At 37.9% G+C, this 22,275-nt stretch overlaps 1 pseudogene across 1 annotated transcript; it reads left to right on the forward strand.

Moving 5' to 3' along the window:
• Nucleotides 1-13,551: 13,551 nt before the first annotated feature.
• Nucleotides 13,552-14,187, forward strand: LOC110310960 (annotated as a pseudogene). The gene has a single exon (XR_002379878.2). The product of XR_002379878.2 is annotated as a 60S ribosomal protein L13a pseudogene (transcript).
• Nucleotides 14,188-22,275: the final 8,088 nt, after the last annotated feature.

The raw sequence follows: 22,275 nt of genomic DNA on the forward strand, positions 1-22,275 counted from the left end.
TTAGCTGAACTCTATGGAGAAATAGAATCTGAAAAAACAACTTAGGGGGTTTTTTTTTTTTTTTTTTTTTTTTTTTGGAGCTATGTAGAATTTGCTTCCTGACCAAGTGGAGCTATGACCTCAATAGGACAAGGAAGTCACGCCGAAACAGTACTTGGAACTGAGCAAGCTGTACACAGCTCCTGTAGAAACAAGTGCCCTTTTTATGATCAGAAAAAAAAAATGGGTTATTTAATTGGAAGAAAGTAAAATATTAAAAGTAATAATAATAACAGATTAAAAAGTTATTGTCCCTTGTGTATATTTTCAAATGCTCAATAAAGTCTATGGTACTGTTTAATTAAGAATATATGAACAAAGCCCAACAGTGAATATTTATTTCATGATATTGTGACTTATTTTCTCCCAAAGCAAAAATTAAACAAAGGAGGTTTAAAAATCACTGTCAGATCCTTACACTGGACATGGCAACATACAGAGGCGGTCGTAGCCTACTTTATAGTTTTCTGGGTGGAACTTCGAGACCCCTAGTCTGCTATTGTAACAGATCTCACTATGCTGTTCCTTTGCAGAAATTACACGAGGTATCCCCTGCGTTCCAGGCGACTCTGACGTGGACTTGAATATCCTGTTTTTCCTCAGCCCTCCCCACTTCTGTTCTCCATCACACAAAGCTGATGGAGCCTGGGGGTTTGCTGCCTGCACTATGACATATGCAACTTCAGTGCACTGGACATGCGCTGTTCTCAGCATGGAGACGAAGTTCTCTGTCCCACCCATCATACCTTATGTTAACTGGAGACATCTTTTTAAAATGGATAGAATGAAAGGACTCTGATCATCAGATACGTCAGGGAACTTTCGATTTAAAATATAAACCTCATCCTGTTTAAAACCTGGAAAACCTTTCTTTTCTCTCCATTCTTATTCCCTTTCGTTTTAGTACGTTTGTATCTTAAACTGGTTGTCTTTTTTTTTTTTTTTCCTCTGACTTGTTTATACCTCATCATGGTTCAAGTATCTTAGGTAGTCTTCTCTAATGTGTAGGTCACATAGTTAGTCTGATCACTTTGTACCATCTCTTGTTCTTTAGCTGCCTTCATCCTTCTCAGTTACACTCCTTAGTCCTTGCACATGTGGTATTTACAAGTGAATACATAGGAGCAGGCCAAAGAAATGAAGGAATCACTCGGATAACCCCTGAACAGATCCCAAGGGTCCCCAACTGCAGAATAGAAGTGACAGTAATTTTCCTGCCTACCTCACAGGGCTGTTGTGAGGGCAAAGCAGGCACTGTTTTCACAAGTGCAAAGTACTCTGCTACCTGAAGATTTGCACACATCTAAATTACCAATGCTATTAGCTTCAACAAATAGACATACATACACTTCACTAGACGATGATCTTCGGATGAGAAATTTTTGCGAAACCTTCAAGCTACTGTTAACATAAATATGTAATATACAATACTAATAATTTTAATATTTTCCAAAATGTCATCTTCTTTATAATTTCTTGGGGCTTTTTAAACTTTTAATTAAGGAATATATCGTTCCCGTATTCTGGAGGCTTTATGTAAAAAGGAAATAGAACATTAAGGTACTACACTTTGAAATTACCTCGTCTATGTATTCCTGGTAAATTGGAATTTTTAAACACATAAGGTATAAACTATTTGAAGGAATATATGTTTTTCATTTAATCTTTAAATTTATTATAATATAATGTCCCCAAACGTTCTATGATGTTTTCTGATTCCACCCTTGTGCAAATTTTGGGACTGTGACTCTGTTTGAAACTGCCTTGTGCTGTCATATTCCAGTTTTGAGGTTTGGAAACTGAGTTTAATTTGAATAACTCTCGGTTTGTATTCTAAGCCTGGGGAATAAAGTGGAATCCAAGCTTTTTATAACATCTTAGCTTTCCAGATGCTGCTTTCTCGTTTTTAAACAAAACAACAGGGTGCATTCCTGTGTGTGGCTAAATCAAAAAGCACAGAGAGGCTGAAGGAGCAGCCTAAGGCTACGCATGGTCTCATTAGGCTCACAAGGACACATCCCTTACCTGAGGAAAGAGTACTCCGTGTCCAGTGCGATGAGACTGGATGTTGTCCTGCTTTCCTCTGAGAGGGCCAGGAGAGTCTGGTTTTCACAGTCCATTCAAATTTTGGATTGAGATTTTGCAAAATTTACTCATATTTTAAATATATAAATATACTGACTGCATTATTCACAAATGAGTGCTTAACAGGATGAAACTATGGGTGTCCTTTCAACTCGGTCAAAGTTAATGTCTACCCTATTATAATGAGTATTAAAATCTTTCCATAGTGTCTTGGAATGAGGGGTTATAACTGTTACCTAATTCTAAATACATATTAATTATAATGGCATATTGCTTCTAACTCTCTGATGTTAATCTAAGTGTGAAGATAGATTTGGTCCTTTTTGAGTCTGGGAGTAGTTTATGTTCCTGTAAAATTTGTTAATAAGGCCAATCTCAGTCCTACATTTGATATGGACTCTGAAAGGCAAAAGTTATTTAATTATTTTAAGTACAAACCAGGTTTCATGGTTCTATTTCTAGTCTTCGAATCAAAAAAATAGCAATTAAATATCATGCTCTGTGAATTGGTCACTCACTTAACCTTCAACAGGTTACTTTTTAAACCTATAGTTTAATAAATGTAAAAGCAAAGCTTGTATAGAGTTCAGAGAGCTATTTCCATATTTATTCTTTGCTTACTTTAAATGTAAGACATAGCTACTGATTCACACACCACTGATGCCTTGATGAATATTTTCCAAATCAAGTTTATACTTGACATAATACAACATCAATTAACTATCAATGTACCACTTATTTTATAGATCTATTCTATACAAATGGGGGTTTATAAACCTAAAAGAAATACTAACTGAAAATATTTTTCTTTACCTAAGGTGTGTCTCTTAGCAGCATTTATTAGTGGGCAGAGATTGAGAAACTTTTTTTTTTTTTTTTTTTTTTTGTGGAAACCACTACAGCGTATGTCAGAAATGCATGCTTCAGTGAATCTGTTGAAATACTGAATGAATTTCAACGGGATTAAAGATGAAATTGTGGCTTAAGGTAAAGCTCCATATAGAGAGAGGTAAATTGTGATTGCCAGTGATATGGCACGAAAAGAAAAGGGCCGTGAAATCAATTACCAACACACATGTGCTCATATCTTGTTGAAGAGTATTCGGGGTTGAAGACATAACTCAGAACAAAGACCTGAATGCTAATGTCTATATGTGTTCCCAATATAAAACCATAGTGGGGGCTTTACTATGGATAGGTGATCCAAACCGAAATTCTTTGGTTTAATCTAGCTCAATAGACAACTTTCACTGTAGTCAGTTTGGAGATAAACTACAAGGATGGTAAGGCAAATTCGTGAGTGTTGAAAATAGATAAATTGTCACATAGGCATTAATCAGAATTTTAGTACTGATGGTTTAATGGACAGAACCTAGCTATTGAATTCTAATGAGGGCTTTGATAGACAGTACACAGACATTTAACTAGAAATATATTTACAGAGGCAGGCGGATTTCTCAGTTTGAGGCTAGCCTGATCTACAATGTGAGTTCCAGGACAGCCAGGGCTATACAGAGAAACCCTGTCTCCCTGTCTCGAAAAAAAAAAAAAAAACACACCAAAAACAAACAAACAGACAAACAAACAAAGAAATATATTTACAAGACAGTTTCATAGTGAGTCAGCCATTTTCAAGAAAAAGATAATAGTAATATAGTTACTCTAAAAATCTTGCAGCTGTTTCTTACAGACCTCACCCATCAGATTGATTTGGTGTCTGGTTTTCAGTTCAGTTGAACACAGAAAAGAGAAACCAAGTTTCAGGTAACTTATATCAAACCCAATAAAAACCACTTGTTAAATAATCAAGAGAAAGAGCCATGCTGAATCCAGCACACTGGGCTAAGTTATTATCTGTGGATGAGAACAGGCTTTGTCAGGTACTTCAGAGTGCGTTTGAACAGCTTTGGAACTCCTGTGCTCATACTCTTGAACAGTTGAGAGACCATGAACTAAGATCAACTGTGCTTAACTTCATGGTTTCATGTTCTCTTCTTACTTCTATTTCAACTTCAAGAACAGAACAAATCTACTAAGATATGTTCTGAGAAGATGATGGCTTAGATTCAAATCAAGTCTCCCTATCTAAAAACAAATATCTTAAAGAAACTATATTATTTTAACATTTATTTTCCACCATACTTCAAAAAATGAATCTTGTCTTCAACAAAAGATTAGAAATTTCATAAACAAAGAAGAACACCAGCACTTCATAATGATGAAGACAAAAGGCAATAGCTTTACAACAAATCTTCTGAATATAAAATTCTAAGATGAAAATATAAACTCAGATGCATTCTATTATTTCAAAACAGCTGTGAACTATTGAATGGTAGAATATGTTAGACAGTTATTTTTGATAGGGGAATAAATCAGAGAATAACAGATTTCTTTTGAATGATTAATGAAGAAAATAACAAAAACTATTATTCTGAAGAATGGCTACTACTTCTGTGAATTCAGAGAACTTATGAAATTTTGATCTTCAGCATGGCAGAGACATCACAACTTATTTTTTCTCATCTTCATATTTTTAAATTTAATTAAAAATTCTTATATGCAAGTACTATAGTTACATCATTTCTGTCCTGCTCTCTCCCTATTTAAACTCCCCCAGGTACCCCTAGCTTACTGTCAAGGTCATAATTTCTATGATCTCTCTCTCTCTCTTTCTCTCTCTGTGTGTGTGTGTGTGTGTGTGTGTGTGTGTGTAACTTGCTGAGTCAATTTAATGTTGTTTACACATGCATGCTAACAGAGATTTCCCTGGAAATGGATAACCTCTCAGTTGTCTTCTGTGGAAAAGAATGTTTCTTCCTGTTTCAGAAGGCATTTACTTTCAATTGCTTTTCATTTATGGGCAAAATCTTATAAAATTTTAATAAAGATTCTTTAAAAAACATATCTGTGAGGGCATGGGAGAAGTAAGCTGAATCCTGAAACTCACTGTCTAGCCTATCAAGTCAAGTGGTTAAGTGTCGTATTTTATTTGAGATCCTATTTTATAAAATAAGGTGGAGAGCATTTGAAGTACATATTAGAAGTTGTTCTAGAACCTTCTCATGCACAAATGAACACACAGAGATGTTTAACTAATGAGCACAAAGACACACACACACACACACACACACACACACACATACTTGCACAAAAACATATACAAGCTCTGGTAAAAGAATCTAATAATTTTTCCATAAAATGTTCATCAGGAAAATATTTTCTCCTCTGATATTTTTGTTTCTGTATCTGTGGGGTTTGATGTATTATGAACTTTTGCTTGCATGTCGAGGTAAATGTACATATGTATCCATGTACAGACGTAGGTCCATCAATAATGTTTGGAATAATTCTCAATTGCTCCTCTATGCTATTCAGTGGGGTTTTCCCTGGAGCACTGGAGATGCAGGTAGGCAGGCCCTACCTTTAAAGGCATCTTGGAGACCCTACCTTTGGAGATCCTACCTTTGATGTTCACATTTGTGTAGCAGACGCTTAACCAGTAAGCTACCTCCTTAGCCCTAGGACCTTTTTCTGTTTTGTGTTTCAAAAGAACCAATGACTGTCATGGTGTCTTATTTTTTTCTTATAATTATTGAAATATCAGTTTACTTGGAATACTAAATTCCAAGGAATGCTAACTAGATTCAAAATCAAGAAGAAATTAACAAAATTGAAGGAGAGGTAGATAAACTCCAAGACAAATGGAGCTATGTTGGTCAAGGGTGGAGCAAGTGTCACAATGAGAATACAGGCTAAACACAGGCTTAAAAGGCACAATAAGAGGAGGAAAAGGCAGGAAGATTTGTGAGTTCAAGGCCACCCTGATCCATACAGAGTGATCCAGGACAACCAAGGCTACTGAGAGGAACACTGTCTTGAGTGCAGGTACAGGGGTAACAAAACCAAACCAAACAAACAAAAAGCACAATAGGACAATACATCTTACTACCACCTTATTTTTACCCCAATCACCAGGGAACTTTCCAAAAACTGATGACAAGCTGCACCATGTAGAACAATCAAAGTATTTTCAAATGATTTAAATTGTAAGGACCATTGACCACAGTGGAATGAAATAAGTAATTGTAACAAAAGATAAATGTAAAAATAAAGCTACATAATTAAATATTCAAAAGTAAATATTTGGAAATTAGGCAGTGTATTTGTAAACATCCCATAATAAAAATATATTACAATGGAAAGTAGAAAATATTTACAGTAATAATAATGAGAATAAGACATTAAAAGTCATACTTTGATGCTCCAGCATGTATAGGGAAACATGCTCCACTATGTTCATAGCAGCCACATTTATAATAGCCAGAAGCTGGAAACAACTCAGATGTTTTTCAACAGAGGAATGGATACAGAAAATGTGGAACATTTACACAATGGAATTACTACTCAGCTATTAAAAACCATGACTTCATGAAATTCATAGGCAAGTGCATGGAACTTGAGAATATCATTCTGAGTGAGGTGACTCACTCAGAAAAAAAAAAGGAACGAACAGCATGTACTCACTGATAACTGGATATTAGCCCAAAAGTTCGGAATACCCAAGATGCAATTCACAGACCATATGAAGCCTAAAAAGAAGGAAGACCAAAATGTGGATGATTCAGTGCTTTTAATAGGGCAAACAAAATACTCATAGAAAGAAATATGGAGACAAAGTGTGGAACAGAGACTGAAAGAAAGGCCATCCAGAGACTGCCCCATCTGGCGCTCCATCCCATATACAACTAAACCTGGATGCTATTGTGCATGCTGGAAAGTGCTTGCTGATGGAAGCCTAATATGGCTGTCTCCTGAGAAGGTCTGTCAGAGCCTGACAAAGACAGAGAAGGAAGCTTGCAGCCAATCATTGGAATGAGCTCAGAAGTCCCCAATGGAGGAGTTGGACAAGGGACTGAAGGAGCAGAGGGGGTTTGCAGCTCCATTGAGGGAACAACAGTGTTAACAGACCAGAACCCCTGGAGCTCCCAGAGACCGGACCACTAAGCAAATAATATACATGGAGCGTTCAGTGGCGCTGCCCACATATGTGACAGAGGGTGGTCTTGTTGCACATCAGTGGGAAGAGGGTCCCTTGGGCCTGAGGGTGTTCGATGCCCCAGTGTAGGGGAATGCCAGAGCAGGTAGATGGGAGTGGGTGGGTGGGGGAACACCCTTATAGAGGCAGGGGGAGGGAGCAGGGATAGGGGTTTTCTATAGGGGAGACCTTGAAAGGGGAAAACATTTGAAATGTAAATAAAGAAAATATCCAATAAAAAAAAGTCAAACTTTGAAGAAATTATACACATAAACATGGTATTTGATAATGGTTCCTCATTCTTAGTCTCACAACATCACAAGGCTCAAGTAGGAAAGTATGACTTTAGAGTCAGACTGCACAAACACACAAAAAAATTCAAGTTCTAGTTCTAATTAATCAATTTAAATTTTAAGGTGTTAAATGAAATGAAAAGAATTTCCAAGAGAAATTCATGTATCTGAATACATATTAATTAGCAAATAACATATAAGCTGAGAAGGCTGTTTTATAAATTATATATAACATCTATTATATATTAACATCTATTTTATATATAATATATCCCTTATATGTTATAATATCATATATGGTATATGCATATATGTAGCAACAATTAAAAAGGCAATGAAATTAATTGAGAGCAACGGGGAAATTGAAGTTTTTAGAGGGAAGGGAGGAGACATGAGCAATCATGTAATTCTAATTAAAGAGAAAACAGAATTTATCATAATTAGCACTCATATTGTATAAACTGTCACATTGTGAGCAAAAAACGATGTTAAAAAATACATCCTGGTGACATGTTTACCATCAATATTATCAGAACATCTTTCAAGAATACACACACACACACACATATACATATTACATATACATAAACATATACACATACATATACACATATGTATAGTAATGTCAAATGAAAATCAAAAGGGATTTTCCAGGTCCTCCTGGAGAGTGAGAAAGAACTGTAGATAGGAAGCACCTCAGGAAAATTGGAAAGCTGTGTTTAATCCGTGACATTGAGGTTTGTGGGACAGGGTATTAACACAGATGGCAAAGAGAACTGCAGAATGAAGAGAAAGAGGAATGAACAATATCCAAAAGTCGAGTATTCCACATGGAGTAGAGAAAGCAGACAAATAAATAAAGACCACATGAGATGTAAAGAGAGGACCTAGCCAGCCTCAAATGATTGAATGGAATTCCTTCTGCAGCCTGTTCACTGAGTTGATGTTACTCTTAGTCCACTCCCAGAGAATGGACACAGCTGGGCTTAACTTTTAGAAACCTGCATTTTTCTTAATGAGTCATAAGCTGGTTAAGCTCAATGGGAGGGAAAATACAGTATGCATATATATACAAAAATTCTTAGATTATGTTAACTATTTCTAAAAGGAAAATATTATGAATAAAAACTCAAGATATTTGTTAAATATCATAAATAATAAACATTACCCATCATGAAGAACAGATAATTTAAGAGTGTATTATTGTTAGTATAGTGATGATAAATGCAAAGATAATTTTCAAAACACAACTATTCACATAAGTTATTTCTTCACTGACAATGATTGTACAATGACTGTGTTGCAAAGAAGCACAATTTTTAACTGAAAAAATCATAAACTAAATTGTGCCTTATGACAACTACATTTATCACATTATAGACATTCTTTTGCATGCATAGACATGTGTTCATGTGTGTGTACAGAGGTCAGAGTTCAACTTTGGATGTAGGTCTTACTGGAGTCATATAGTTTGTTTATAGGGTCATTCACTGGCCTGGAGCTCACCAAGTATGCTAATCATGATGGGTTTGATTTTTGCAATTGCGAAATGTAATACTCAAGTCTTCTAGAACATGTCTTCCTTTCATTCCTACAAGGATGCCTTTACTTTCCATTTCAAAGGCCTTAGTGGATCAACTTCACAAACCATTGATATTACACCTCAGATTAAATTAAAACATGTGTTCATGCTCTCCCAAGGGAGGAGGGAAGACCTTTACAGTTGACTTAGAATATTTCAATATTATATTTTAAAGGCTAAATCAATTATTGTAATTTTCAAAATAAGCCTGATATTGCCTACATCATTCTCTATATGGAGAAGGTAACCTGGAAGACTGTTTTTATGATAACATGAATAAATAACCATGGAACAGCATCTGAGTGAATTTTTTTCTCTTTCCAACTGAACATAAATTTCACAATTTTGGATGCACCATTAATAGATGTCAAGTAGTCTAAAAATAGCACAGTTTTAAAAATTCCTTTTTAACTACATCTTCTAATTTAAAAGACGGAAGCATTTGATACATCTTTTTAAAATAGTCTTCTCAGCTTGGTAGAATTCTCCTCAGCATATGGTTTCCGAGGGAAGTAAAGACATACGTTCTCCACTTTGCCTCTTGAGCACCTCTGCCCAAGGCTTTCCTTCCAACTGGAGAGGCTGAAAATAGCCAAGTGTGTCCGAACGCCAGTGTGATACCACACGTGAAGTTATGGATGAGAAAGTTATTCACTACATCATGTAGCTTTAAAATGCCAGTGTAAAGCCCAAGTTCTATTGTTTCTCAATCATTGACCTTGAATAAAAGGATGGATCTTGAACAAAATTAATAGAAGCAATTTATCTCTGAATTAATAGATTGGAAGGTTTGAGTCTGTGCTTCAGAGCTTGAAGTCTAGAATTATGTAGATGATAATATTTGTCTGTTAATATGACAATGTAAAGCTCATTTAAATAGAAGCAATGTATCCCCTTTCTCTCTTTCATATTTATTACCAACTGGAAAATAAAAACATTTTCCTTAGTAAAATAGACAATATTCCTTGATACTGAAGAGTTTAACTCATAACTTCTATACAAGTCTCTTAATCTTTCCAGTTGCTGATATGAGGAAATTGTAGCCTAGAGCCTACCTAAGTAACAAAGGCCTTGCAAAATGTTTACACCCACTAAGCATACTCTGTTACCACATACAATACAATGACAAAGGGAGATTCCACTGAGCTCATTTAATTCTTTTCTTTCATCATCCCGAGAAGTGACTACTACTATAGAATAAAACATTATTACAACATACTCGTTGAATTTTCTTCAATTCCTTGAGTTTACAAAGTGAAGATGATTAGACTAAAACATACAGAATTGCATTATAAATCCCATGTACCCATCACACATTTCCACTCTATTTGGAACTTAGTTTATAAATATCGCCTTATGTGACCAAAGTTATTATTTCAAAACAAACAGTTCATTATTTAATTTCTCCAGGAAAGAGTAAAACATTGTAGAAACAATATATGACTTCAATAGAAATGAAGTTCATTTGAACAGTCTTAAAATAGTTTGATCAAGAATGCGTGTGAGCTCTCACCTGAGTCTATTTCACACTCCTAATCAAAGAACAACGTTACATTTTATGAAGGCACAGAATGGAATACAAACGATTTGGCACTGTTCCCTGGAATTTCTTCCTACTTAGTAATATATCTTATTGTTCATACAGGAAAAAAAAAAAAGACAATTTGTTGTCACAGAACACTGCTACACCTTGCAGAACTTTACAGAATTGCATTTCTTCACTTACTGTCATTTTGACAACACCAAGTAAGGTATTTTTGGATATTAAAAATATATTATGAGGAACTCTGTATATCTATGTCCTAACCATACAAAGGTCCTTCATTTCACAGATAATATATGTATTAATTCTTTGATAATTTCAGGAGTGCATGCAATGATCATATTTACCTCCCACTTGGCCCACTGATTGACCCAGCTTCCACTCTCAACTTCATCACCTCTTTGCCAAAGTAACACCACGTTTAATCCAATTACTTCTGCACATGTGCACATTTGGTGGGACCATCCAATGAACATCATGGACCCATCGGGAATAATATGACTATTATTATACCCTGCAGCTATCAACTATCGTAACTCTCTTTTGTGGATAAAACCCTAGGTGTTCCCTCTAAACTACAAACTGGACGGATGATTGCTTTGATCTCCTTAAAGTCTTGTGCAGGTACCCATACAGCTGCGAATTAAAGAGCTTATGGTCATGTCATTTCCTTAATCCTAGTTATCACAGACCTCTGTCTTTCACAATCTTTTCAGCCCCTATTCTGCAATGTTTTCTGAACCTTATGAGTAAGATGTGTGATGAAAGTGACCCATTTATGACTAAGTACTTCATAGATGATTTTATCTCAACTGTGGCCAGTTGCGAGTTTCCCTGTTAGCCACTGTTCACTGCACAGGGAAGCTTCTTGGATGGCGCCTGGGAGGTAAACTAATATTTGTGAAATAGATGAGAAATAAATGATTGATAGATGATAGATGAATCTGTGTTTTTAATAGCTGAAAAAATACAGAGATTAGGTAAAGAGGAGAGCTCTAGATAGGGTTCACATGAAGCTTCCTGCAATGGTAAAATAGGATAAATTTTGTAGATGGACTAGGAGCAGGTAGGAGTGGGAAGGATCTGGCCAGTTTGAGCAAGAGAGTGCAGGAGAGTCAGCTGGCATTGGAGAACAACGGGACATGGTGTGGGACCTGAGCGCAGCGGAAACTTCCTGGTATCTACAAGGGTATCCTTCATGGAGGAATCCTTGTAATATAGGATATGGGGTCTAAGCTGGCCATCTTTTATAGCAAGGTCTGGCTTCCAATTGTGTATCTGTATATATTATATTATATTATATTGTATTATATTATATTATATTATATTATATTATATTATATTATATTATATTATATTATATTATATATTTACAAAAGAAACCTAGACACCAATTCAGTCACAAACTTCCTGATCTACAACTTATCCTGCCTCTAAGATGTGGTGGAACAGTGGTAAGGCATAATATATATGAGTGAGCAACAAAGTCTGTTTTAACTTCATGTCCCCTCCACTAGAGGGCGCGCACTCCTTACATTGCCTGGATGGCCAGGAACCAGGAACCCATTCGTAAAGAGACCTAGGGTAGAATCAAATACTACTTTCAAACAAAACAAAACAAAAACCAAAAACAGAAAACCAAACAGACAAAATCAATGAAATGCTTCCTAATGATATTCTGCTCTACTGATAGATCAATGCCTTGTTCAAGCCTTGTCAGAGAGTTTCCTCTGGCACCAGATGGGAGGGGGGCACAAAGAACCACAGACAAAAATTTTGCTGAGAGAGTCTAAACTGGAAGTCTATCCTGTCTCTCCCCTTGGAGACTGGGTAAATATGAAGAAGAGGGAGAGAAAAGATTGTAGGAGTCAAAATCGAGGGAGACTACCAGGAAAAGGTGCCACACTGAATTCACTAAGCAACATACATGCTCTTATCAGCGTATAGAGACTGAAGCAGCAGGCAACAGGCTTAGAAGGGTCTCCACAAGATCTTCTGTATTTATGTTGTAGCTGCTTACTTTGTTTTGAGGTTCTGGACTCATCAGAGTGGGAGTGAGCCTGCATTTAACTCTTCTGCCAGTTCTGGGGATTCTCTTCCTCCCGTGGGTTGCCTTGTCCAGTCTTGTCATGAGGGTTTTTGCCTTGTCTTATTGTACCTTGATTTCTCTCATTTGGCTATTATCTCTTGGAGGCCTACTCTTGTTCTGAAGAGGAAACAGAAGGCAAATGGATCTGGGGGACAGGGCAGGTACTGGTGAGGATTCGGGAGGGGAAACAGTGATTGAGATGTAATGTATGAGAGCAGATTCTATTTTCAAAAATATATATAGAAAGGAAATAAGATCGTAAGGGTGAGAGCTATCATGAATGGAATCTAACTTTATATAATAGAAACAAGTTCTCCAATGTCCACCATCAGAGCACAGTAAGACATTATCTTTTACCTAGGAAACAGGACCTCAGTAGATGTGAAGTCCTATAATGCCCAGATCTCAGACTTCAGTAGATGTGGGGGTCTTATAATGCCGAGACCCTTCCCATAAATGGAAGAAACGGGTCTGTGTGATTCCATTTTACCCATTCCAACTTGCATAACACATTCAAAGTAGTTTGCTCTAGCATTCTAAGGAAACTAAATTAAGGTACATATTTCATTGTATTTCTACAATTGTTTCTATGTTGTTTGTTTATTTAAATTATTATTTTAATTCTGTGATCCATTTTTGCTGATATTTGGATAAAAGTTAATTAATTAGTGATAAATTTGTATTATGTTTAATTTTTATAATTATTTATTAGTTATAAAACTTTTTATAATTATCTGATCAATGTTAATTTTATTTCTTTTTTTTATCAGTATACTTTTCCTGCTTTTGTTGAATGAGCTAGAAAGCACTTCTAAGTTAATATTAAAACCAATTGTGAAAAAGGGCATTAAAAACACAGATATCTTTCCCAGGAGGCTGCCAAAGATGGCGGAGGGGCAGGTTCTGGTATTGGATGGCCGAGGCCATCTTCTTGGTCGCCTGGCGGCCATTGTGGCCATGCAGGTACTTCTGGGCGGGAAAGTGGTGGTCATACGCTGTGAAGGTATCAATATTTCTGGAAACTTCTACAGAAACAAGTTAAAGTATCTGGTCTTTCTCCGGAAGCAGATGAATACCAACACCTCCCGATGCCCCTACCATTTCAGAGCCCCCAGCCCTATTTTCTGGCGCACTGTGCAAGGCATGCTGCCCCACGAGACCAAGAGAGGTCAGGCTGCCCTGGAACGCCTCAAGGTGTTGGATGGGATCCCTCCACCCTATGACAAGAAAAAGCAGATGGTGGTCCCTGCTGCCCTCAAGGATGTTCGGCTGAAGCCTACCAGAAAGTTTGCTTACCTGGGGCGTCTGGCTCATGAGGTCGGGTGGAAGTACCAGGCAGTGACAGCCACTCTGGAGGAGAAACGGAAGGAAAAGGCTAAGGTGCACTATCTGAAGTAGAAGCAGATCTTGAGGTCACGGAAACAGGCAGAAAAGAATGTGGAGAAGAAAATCTGCAAGTTCACAGAGGTCCTCAAGACCAATGGACTCCTGGTGTGAATCCAATAAAGACTGTTTGCTTCATGCCTGCCTGGCCTGCCCTTCCTCGGCCGCTGACCAGGGAAGTGGGGACCAAAGGTTCCTTAGGCACTGCTCCTGTGGGTAGAGGGGACATTTAGAGAACTGACAGCGTACCACCTGCTTGAGTTTTATTAAAGTGCAAACCATGAAATGAATCACTTGAGCTTCAGTGTTGAAAATGAGTAGCAGGGCTGCCCCACCCACCTGACCGAATACCATATTCTGCAGCATGAAAATGAGGTCTGTACATGAGCTGGGGTTTAGAAGTGCACACTGAAGCACTGCCTTGCAGCAGACCACAAAGCAGTATTTTTCTGGAGGATTGTATGTGCTAATAATTTATTTGACTTAAAAAAAAACAGATATCAAGGTCAGAGCATATTCTATAGGTGAAACAAACCAATAATCAGAAACAACAACAAAAACAGAATGGGCCAAGAAATGAATATTTTGGAAAACGTCTATAACTAATCAGAGGTAAGAAATAAATAATATTTAGGTTGTAAATAATACTGCTTGTAAATAATATTGAAATTGAAGGAAGGGTAGACAATGGAGCTGATATAACTATAATCTCTTTAAAATAATTGTTGCGAGCCATCCAGCGGCTCACAAGGATGGGTACACCTGAATGGCAGGCCTGCGCTGAAAGAGAGGGAAACTAGGCAACAAGAGAAAGATGGAACCAAGACAGTGTTCTGATCAAGGTTCAAATTTTTAATGGAGGACATGCTTTATAAATGAGAGGGGGAAGCCCATTCCCGCCAAATCATCCTTGGAGCCCAGCTGCAGGTGACCACATGTAGGAAGTAGACTCCAGAATAGCTCCGGGGGGGCCTCTCAGCAGGTAGCAGTATCTTGAAGAGGAACAGCAACATTGGCTCAACAATAGAGTGATCTAGGGAGGACGGCTCCACCCTAGATAATCTCCTTAGTGGCAGCAAGGTCAAGTTCTGGCTCAGCCTGCTTCAGGCTTGTGGGAGGCTACAAATAATGACCCACAGACTGGCCTCTTCAAAAGGTAGATATCCAATTGATGAATCATAATTTATCCTTATATGTATGATATTTTCCTGGCTGATTCAAATGGAGACACCTTAAAGAGAATGTTTAATAAAGCAAAGAGAATTTGGCCTTATTAGAGTTTAAAAATTATTCCTGAAAAAATACAAACAGGAAATTCTATTAATTATTTAAGATATAAGGTAAGATTGGAAAAAAATTTATCCATAGAAGCTACAATTCTGGAGAGACCAATTAAGAACTCTTAAGGTATTTTGAAAATTAATGGGAGATGAATCACATTTTCTGTAACCATTCCTCTGTTGAGGAATAACTGGGTTGTTTCCAGCTTCTGGTTATTATAAATAAGGCTGCTATGAACATAGTGGAGCATGTGTCCTTGTTATATGTTGGAGCATCTTTTTGGTATATGCCCAGGAGTGGAATAACTGGGTCCTCAGAACTATTTCCAGTTTTCTTAGGAACTGCCAGACTACACAGTGGAGTACTACTTAGCTATTAAAAATAGTTACTACATGAAATTCAAAGGCAAATGGATGGAACTAGAAAATATCATCCCGAGTAAGGCAACCCAGTAACAAAAATACACACATGGTATGTACTCACTGATAAGTGGATATTACCCCAAAAGTCATGAAATTGAACAGAAATATGTAGCAGTGAAGAATGGGGAACTGACGGTAGCTACTAGAAAGTCCCAGATGCAAGGGATACAAGTGGTTCCCAAGTCCCAATGGGGATGGCATTAGCTGAAATAAACAATAAAGAGGAGAAAGATCATTTAGGGATTGTATCCATGAAACCACCTACACATCTCAAAAACATTAATCCAGAATTGCTCCTGTTTAAAGGAACAAAAAGTAGAACAGAGACTGAAGAAAAGGCCATCCAGAGATTACCCCATCTAGGGATCCATTACATATGCAACCAACAAACCCAGATGCTATTGCTAATGCCAAGAAGTGCTTGCTGACAGGACCTGGTATAGCTGTCCCCTGTGAGGCTCTGCCAGAGCCTGACTAATACAGATGAAGATGCTTGCAGCCAACCATCAGACTGAGCAAGGTGATCCCAATGGAGGAGTCAGGGGAAGGACTGAAGGAGCTGAAGGGGTTTACAACCAATAGGATGAACAAAAGTATCAACCAACCAGAACCCCACCCCCCACCCTCTCAGAGCTTCCAGGGACTAAACCACCAACCAAAGAGTACACATGGAGGAACCCATGGTTCCAGCTGCATCTGTAGCAGATGATGGCCTTAGCTGGCATCAATAGTAAGAGAGACCCTTGTTTCTGTGGAGCTTTAAGGCCAGAGAGTAGGGGAATGCGAGGGTGGTGATACTGGAGTGGGTAGGTGGGTGGGGGAGCTCCTTCCTAGAAGCAGAAGTGAAGAGAGATGGGATAGGAGTTTAGTCGAGCAGAAACCAGGAAGGGAGGTAATATTTAAAATTTAAATAAATACAATAATCAATAAAATAAAATAAACAAAAATAAAAACTAGATGGGATAAAAATGTATTTTGATAAGGTTTTGTATTGCATTTGTTTCATTTTAGAAATTTTATCAAGATAATTTTAAATTGACATAGGCTTAAATGTGTACTTTTTTCAGATTTATAAATTTATAGACAGCAATTGTGATGAAATGAAAGTCATATTTGAAATATTAATTATGACGTTTTCTTTTTCTTTTGCAAACTTGCACAACCACTGTAGAAGTCAATTCGGAAGTTTTGCAAAAGATTAGAAATAGTTCTACATTAAGCCCCTGCTATACATCTCCTGGGCATATACCCACAAGATGCTCCACCATCTCACAAGGACACTTGGTTAACTACTACATCATAGCAGCTTTATTCATAATAGCCAGAAACTGGAAACAACCTAGATAGCCCCCAACTGAATAATGTGGTTCATTTACAAAATGGAATATTATTCAGCCATTTAAAACAAGGGGATCATGAATTTTATAGCCAAATGAATGGAACTAGAAAATATAATTCTGAGTGAGGTAACTCAGACCCAAAAAGACATGCATGGTATGTACTCACTGACAAGTGGATATTAGCCAAAAAGTACAGGCCAACCATACTATAATGAAAAGACCCAAAGAAGCCAAATAAAAAGAAGGGTCCAAGGCAGTGGGGTGGTGTTTGAATATTTCTCAGAAGGGGAATCAAAATAGATGCTGGAGATCTATGGAAGGAGAGAACTAGTTGGAAGTGGAGATGGGGTGGGGAGTGCAGAGGTGAACAGGGTTGAGATTATATGTAGGAAGAGCAGGGTACAGAAGGAATATTGGCTGGGGGATGCCAATCTCTGGGATGTGCCAGAGACCTAGGAAGAGGAGAGGCTTCAGAGGGCTTAAGGGAACAACTCTAGCTGGGACTTGTAACAGTGGGGAGTAGCCACTTCCTGTAGCCATGCAGGAATCCATCCCACCTACAACGCTTGGAATGGCTTATAGTTCTTTTTTTTTATTATTATTTTATTTATTTATTTTTTATTACGTATTTTCCTCAATTACATTTCCAATGCTATCCCAAAAGTCCCCCATACCCCCCCCCACTTCCCTACCCACCCATTCCCATTCTTTTGGCCCTGGCATTCCCCTGTATTGGGGCATATAAAGTTTGCAAGTCCAGTGGGCCTCTCTTTCCAGTGATGGCCGACTAGGCCATCTTTCGATACATATGCAGCTAGAGACAAGAGCTCCGGGGTACTGGTTAGTTCATCATGTTGTTCCAACTATAGGGTTGCAGATCCCTTTAGCTCCTTGGGTACTTTCTCTAGCTTCTCGATTGGGAGCCCTGTGATCCATCCAATAGCTGACTGTGAGCATCCACTTCTGTGTTTGCTAGGCCCCGGCATAGTCTCACAAGAGACAGCTATATCTGGGTCCTTTCAGCAAAATCTTGAAATTCCTAGCCAAATGGATGGACCTGGAGGGCATCATCTTGAGTGAAGTAACACAATCACAAAGGAACTCACACAATATGTATTCACTGATAAGTGGATATTAGCCCAAAACTTAGGATACCCAAGATATAAGATAGAATTTGCTAAATGCATGAAACTCAAGAAGAATGAAGACCAAAGTGTGGACACTGTGCCCCTTCTTAGAATTGGGAACAAAACACCCATGAAAGGAGTTACAGAGGCTTATAGTTCTTGTGTCCTGCCTAGAAGATATGCAGAGACAAAGACAGAGCAGAGACTGAGAGTGGCCAACCAATGATAGCCCCAAATTGAGACCCATCTCACAAGCAAGAACCAATCTCTGACACTATTAATGATGCTCTGTTTTCCTTGTACAGATGAACCTAGCATAACTATCCTCTGAGAGGTCTCATCCATCAGCCAATGGAAAGTGCTGCAGAGACTCACATCCAAAAGTTAGATGGAGATCAAGAAGTCTAACAAAAGAGTTGGAAGAAAGTTTTAGGAACCCAAAGAGCACAGGAACTCCACAAGAAGACAGAGACAACTATCCTGGTCCCTTGGGAGCTCCCAGAGACTGAATCGCCAACAAAGAGCAAGCATAGGCTGGACCCAATCCCACTGCATATATGTAACAGATGAGCAGCTTGGTCTTCATGTGAGCTCCCAAAAAAACCCTGGAGTAGTGGCTGTACCTGAGTTTGTTTCCTGCCTTTTGGCCTATGGATTCCAGGCCCCTAAATAGACAGCCTTGTCGGGCCTTGGTGGAAGAGGATATCCCTTGATGTGTTAGGTTTGGGGATCAATACCCAGAGTGGGTCTTCTCCTTCTTTTTTTAGAAGAGGGGATTGGTGGAAGACTTGTATGATGGTGTACTGGGAGGAGAGGAAAGGCTGATATTGGGTTGTGAAGGGAATAAGTAAATAAGTTTAATTAAAATAAGATAATATAAATATCATCTTGTCTTTCTCTTATGTCCATTAAAACCTCCCATCTTCCTCTCCTTGCTTTTTATCGAATTCATGATATATTTTCATTTAGTTTTTATGTTTTTATGTATATTATCTTAATACTTTTAATATCACACACATCTATATATAATACATACACACAACACACACACACACACACACACACACATATATATATATATATATATATATATATATATATATATGTATATATATATATGCATTTCTAAATATAGCTTGCTCAGTCTATATAATATTACTATGTCTTTCAGAGCTGAACATTCTATGTGTAGGTAACCAATTGATATGCCCTGCCATGGATAAGAGTAGTTCTTGACTGTGAGTATTCTGGATGTAGTAGTTCTTTGTATCATGTTGATGCCTCATTGGCTTTTTCCAAACACTTTGGAATGTTCATTATTATTGTACTTTTCCAGTTCATGCTTGGCAGTAATACTGGTTAGACTTTGTGGTTGTAGTTTCTGACGTTAGTAGAAGACACAGTTCCACCATTGTCTTTCTGATCCTCTGGTTCTCATTTTATTTTACTTATTTTTTATTTTTTATTTTTATTTTACTTTATTTTATATTATTTATTTTGGTTTTTTGAGACAGGGTTTCTTTGTACAGCCCTGGCTGTCCCGGAAATCACTCTGTAGACCAGGCTGGACTTGAACTCAGAAATCCACCTGCCTCTGCCTCCCAACTGCTGGGATTAAAGGCATGCGCCACCACTGCCCGGCCACCATTGTCCGGCTATTTTTTTTTTTTATTTTTATTTTTATTGGATATTTTCTTTATTTACATTTCAAATGTTATCCCCCTATCCTGCCCACCCCCCACTCAGAAAAACCCTATCATATCCTCCCTCCCCCTGCTTCAGTGAGGTTGTTTCCTACACTAGGGCATCTATGGAGCCTTCATAGGATCAAGGACTTCTCCTCCCATTGATGCCTGACAAGACTATCTTCTACTACATATGCAACTAGAGCCATGTGTACTTCTTGGTTGATGGCTTAGTCCCTGGGAGCTCGGGGGGGGGGGTCTGGTGAGTTGATATTTTTGTTCTTCCTTTGAGGTTGCAATCCCCTTCAACTTCTTCAGTCCTTTCTCTAACTCCTCTATTGGGGACCCCATGCTCAGTCCAATGGTTGGCTGCGAACATTTGCCTCTGTATTTGTAAGGCTCTGGCAGGGCCTCTCAGGGGACAGCCTTATAAGGCTCCTTTCAGAATGCACTTCTTTGTATCCACAATAATGTCTGGGTTTGGTAACTGTATATGGGATGAATTCCTAGGTGGGACAGTCTCTGGGTGGTATTTCCTTCAGTCTCTGCTCAACAGTTTATCTTCATATTTGCTTCTGTGAGTATTTTGTTCTCCTTCTAAGAAGGACCGAAGCACTCACACTTTGGTCTTCCACCCACACTTGAGCTTCATGTGGTCTGTGAATTGTATCCCAGCTATAACTCTCTTAGGCATATAACCAGAAGATACTCCACCATGTAATAAGGACACATGCTCCACTATGCTCATAGCAGACTTTTTATAATAGCCAGGAGCTGGAAAGAACCCAGATGTCCTTCAACAATGGAATGGATACAGAAAATGTGATATATTTACACAATGGAGTACTACTCAGCTAATACAAAAGATGAATTCATGAAATTCTTAGGCAAATGGATAGAACTAGAAAATATCATCCTGAGTGAGGTAACCCAATCTCAAAATAACACACATGGTATACTGGAAATGGATATTAGTCCAAATAGAGGTATCTTACAGTAATATATGTCAATTATTGGCTGAAAATAATGACAATAAATAATACAGCCAGTGAAATATTTACAATTCAAGTCAGATCTAACTACAATTTTTTCGCATATTGCTGTAATATGTAATTTATCTCTCACATATCAATAATGTGTTCATTTGAGTACTTATCTTCTATAGTAAGCAGTTCTACAAAGCATGAAAATGCATGTGGTAAATAGAAGTTAATGATGGAAATATGGAAGAATAAGAAATATGGCTTCTGATGTAAAAAAGTTTAGAAGAATTTTAATACAATAACATTCTTATAAGGGACCACATCTAAAGATCTTCTAGATCTGTGTGATCCAGTTGGAATACAGGCAAGCCTTTAATGGCAGGAGAAAGAGACAAATAAATCTAGGCCAGCTTGGTATAGAGCAAGTATCAGATGAAGAAAAAGCTTAGGTCCAGGCATGGTAGGACACACCTTTAATCCAGCACTCAGGAGAGAAAGGCAAGCAGCTCTCTGACTTCTAATCAGTTCATTTGTGTCAGTGAGTTGAGAAGCTGTGAAGTGGAATAGAATTCATGGCAGTTCATTTCATGGAGATCTGAGGCAGTTTTTACAGGAATGGTTTTATAAAGACAGGTTACAGGGAGAACAAGCTAGTCATAGGTGAAGACAGAATGAGCCAGAAAACGAGAAGGAGCCAGAGATTAAAACAGGTTTCTGTGGTTAGTTTGAGGCTAAGCAGAGCAATTCATTGAGAAAGTGAGAGAAGTTAGATGGAATCAGTAAGCTTGAAAAGGAGGTTTGGGCCAGAACAGATGAATTGTACAGGCCAGCCAGAGTTTAGAAAAACAAAAAAACCAAAAAAACTAGAAAGTGTGAGCTTGTTCAGCAGTAAGGCTCCAAAATGACAATTGCATCCAGCAAATAAAAGTTACTTTTACAAAAAGTACACATCTCCCATGTCACTATATGCCTTCCTGAGGAAAAATAGTATAATACATGGATGCATAGAAAATAACTGTTCTGAGTGTAGTGTTTTAGGGTCCAGGAATGACCCTGGAAACCACTGAGACACCAATCTCAGTCAAACAGGGATTGTTTACGAAACACACCCACTCCGGGTTGATCAATCAGTAATGTAGTTCAGACTCAGGATCTGAGACTGCAACTCTGTTACTCAGGGCAGCTTATAAGGCCCACAAAAGCTGGTCTACAAAGTGAGTTCCAGGACAGCCAGGGCTATACAGAGAAACCCTGTCTCGAAAAAACCAAAAAAAAAAAAAAAAAAAAAAAAGATATAGCAAACATAAAAGATCATTCACAGGAGAAGGAAGTTTGACCAGGTGGTTGAAGCAATTGGTTCAAGTTTTAGCTTATTGTAACTAACTATA

Source organism: Mus caroli, chromosome 15 (genome assembly GCF_900094665.2).
Source record: "Mus caroli chromosome 15, CAROLI_EIJ_v1.1, whole genome shotgun sequence".
In the NCBI taxonomy this organism is placed as follows: Eukaryota; Metazoa; Chordata; class Mammalia; order Rodentia; family Muridae; genus Mus; species Mus caroli.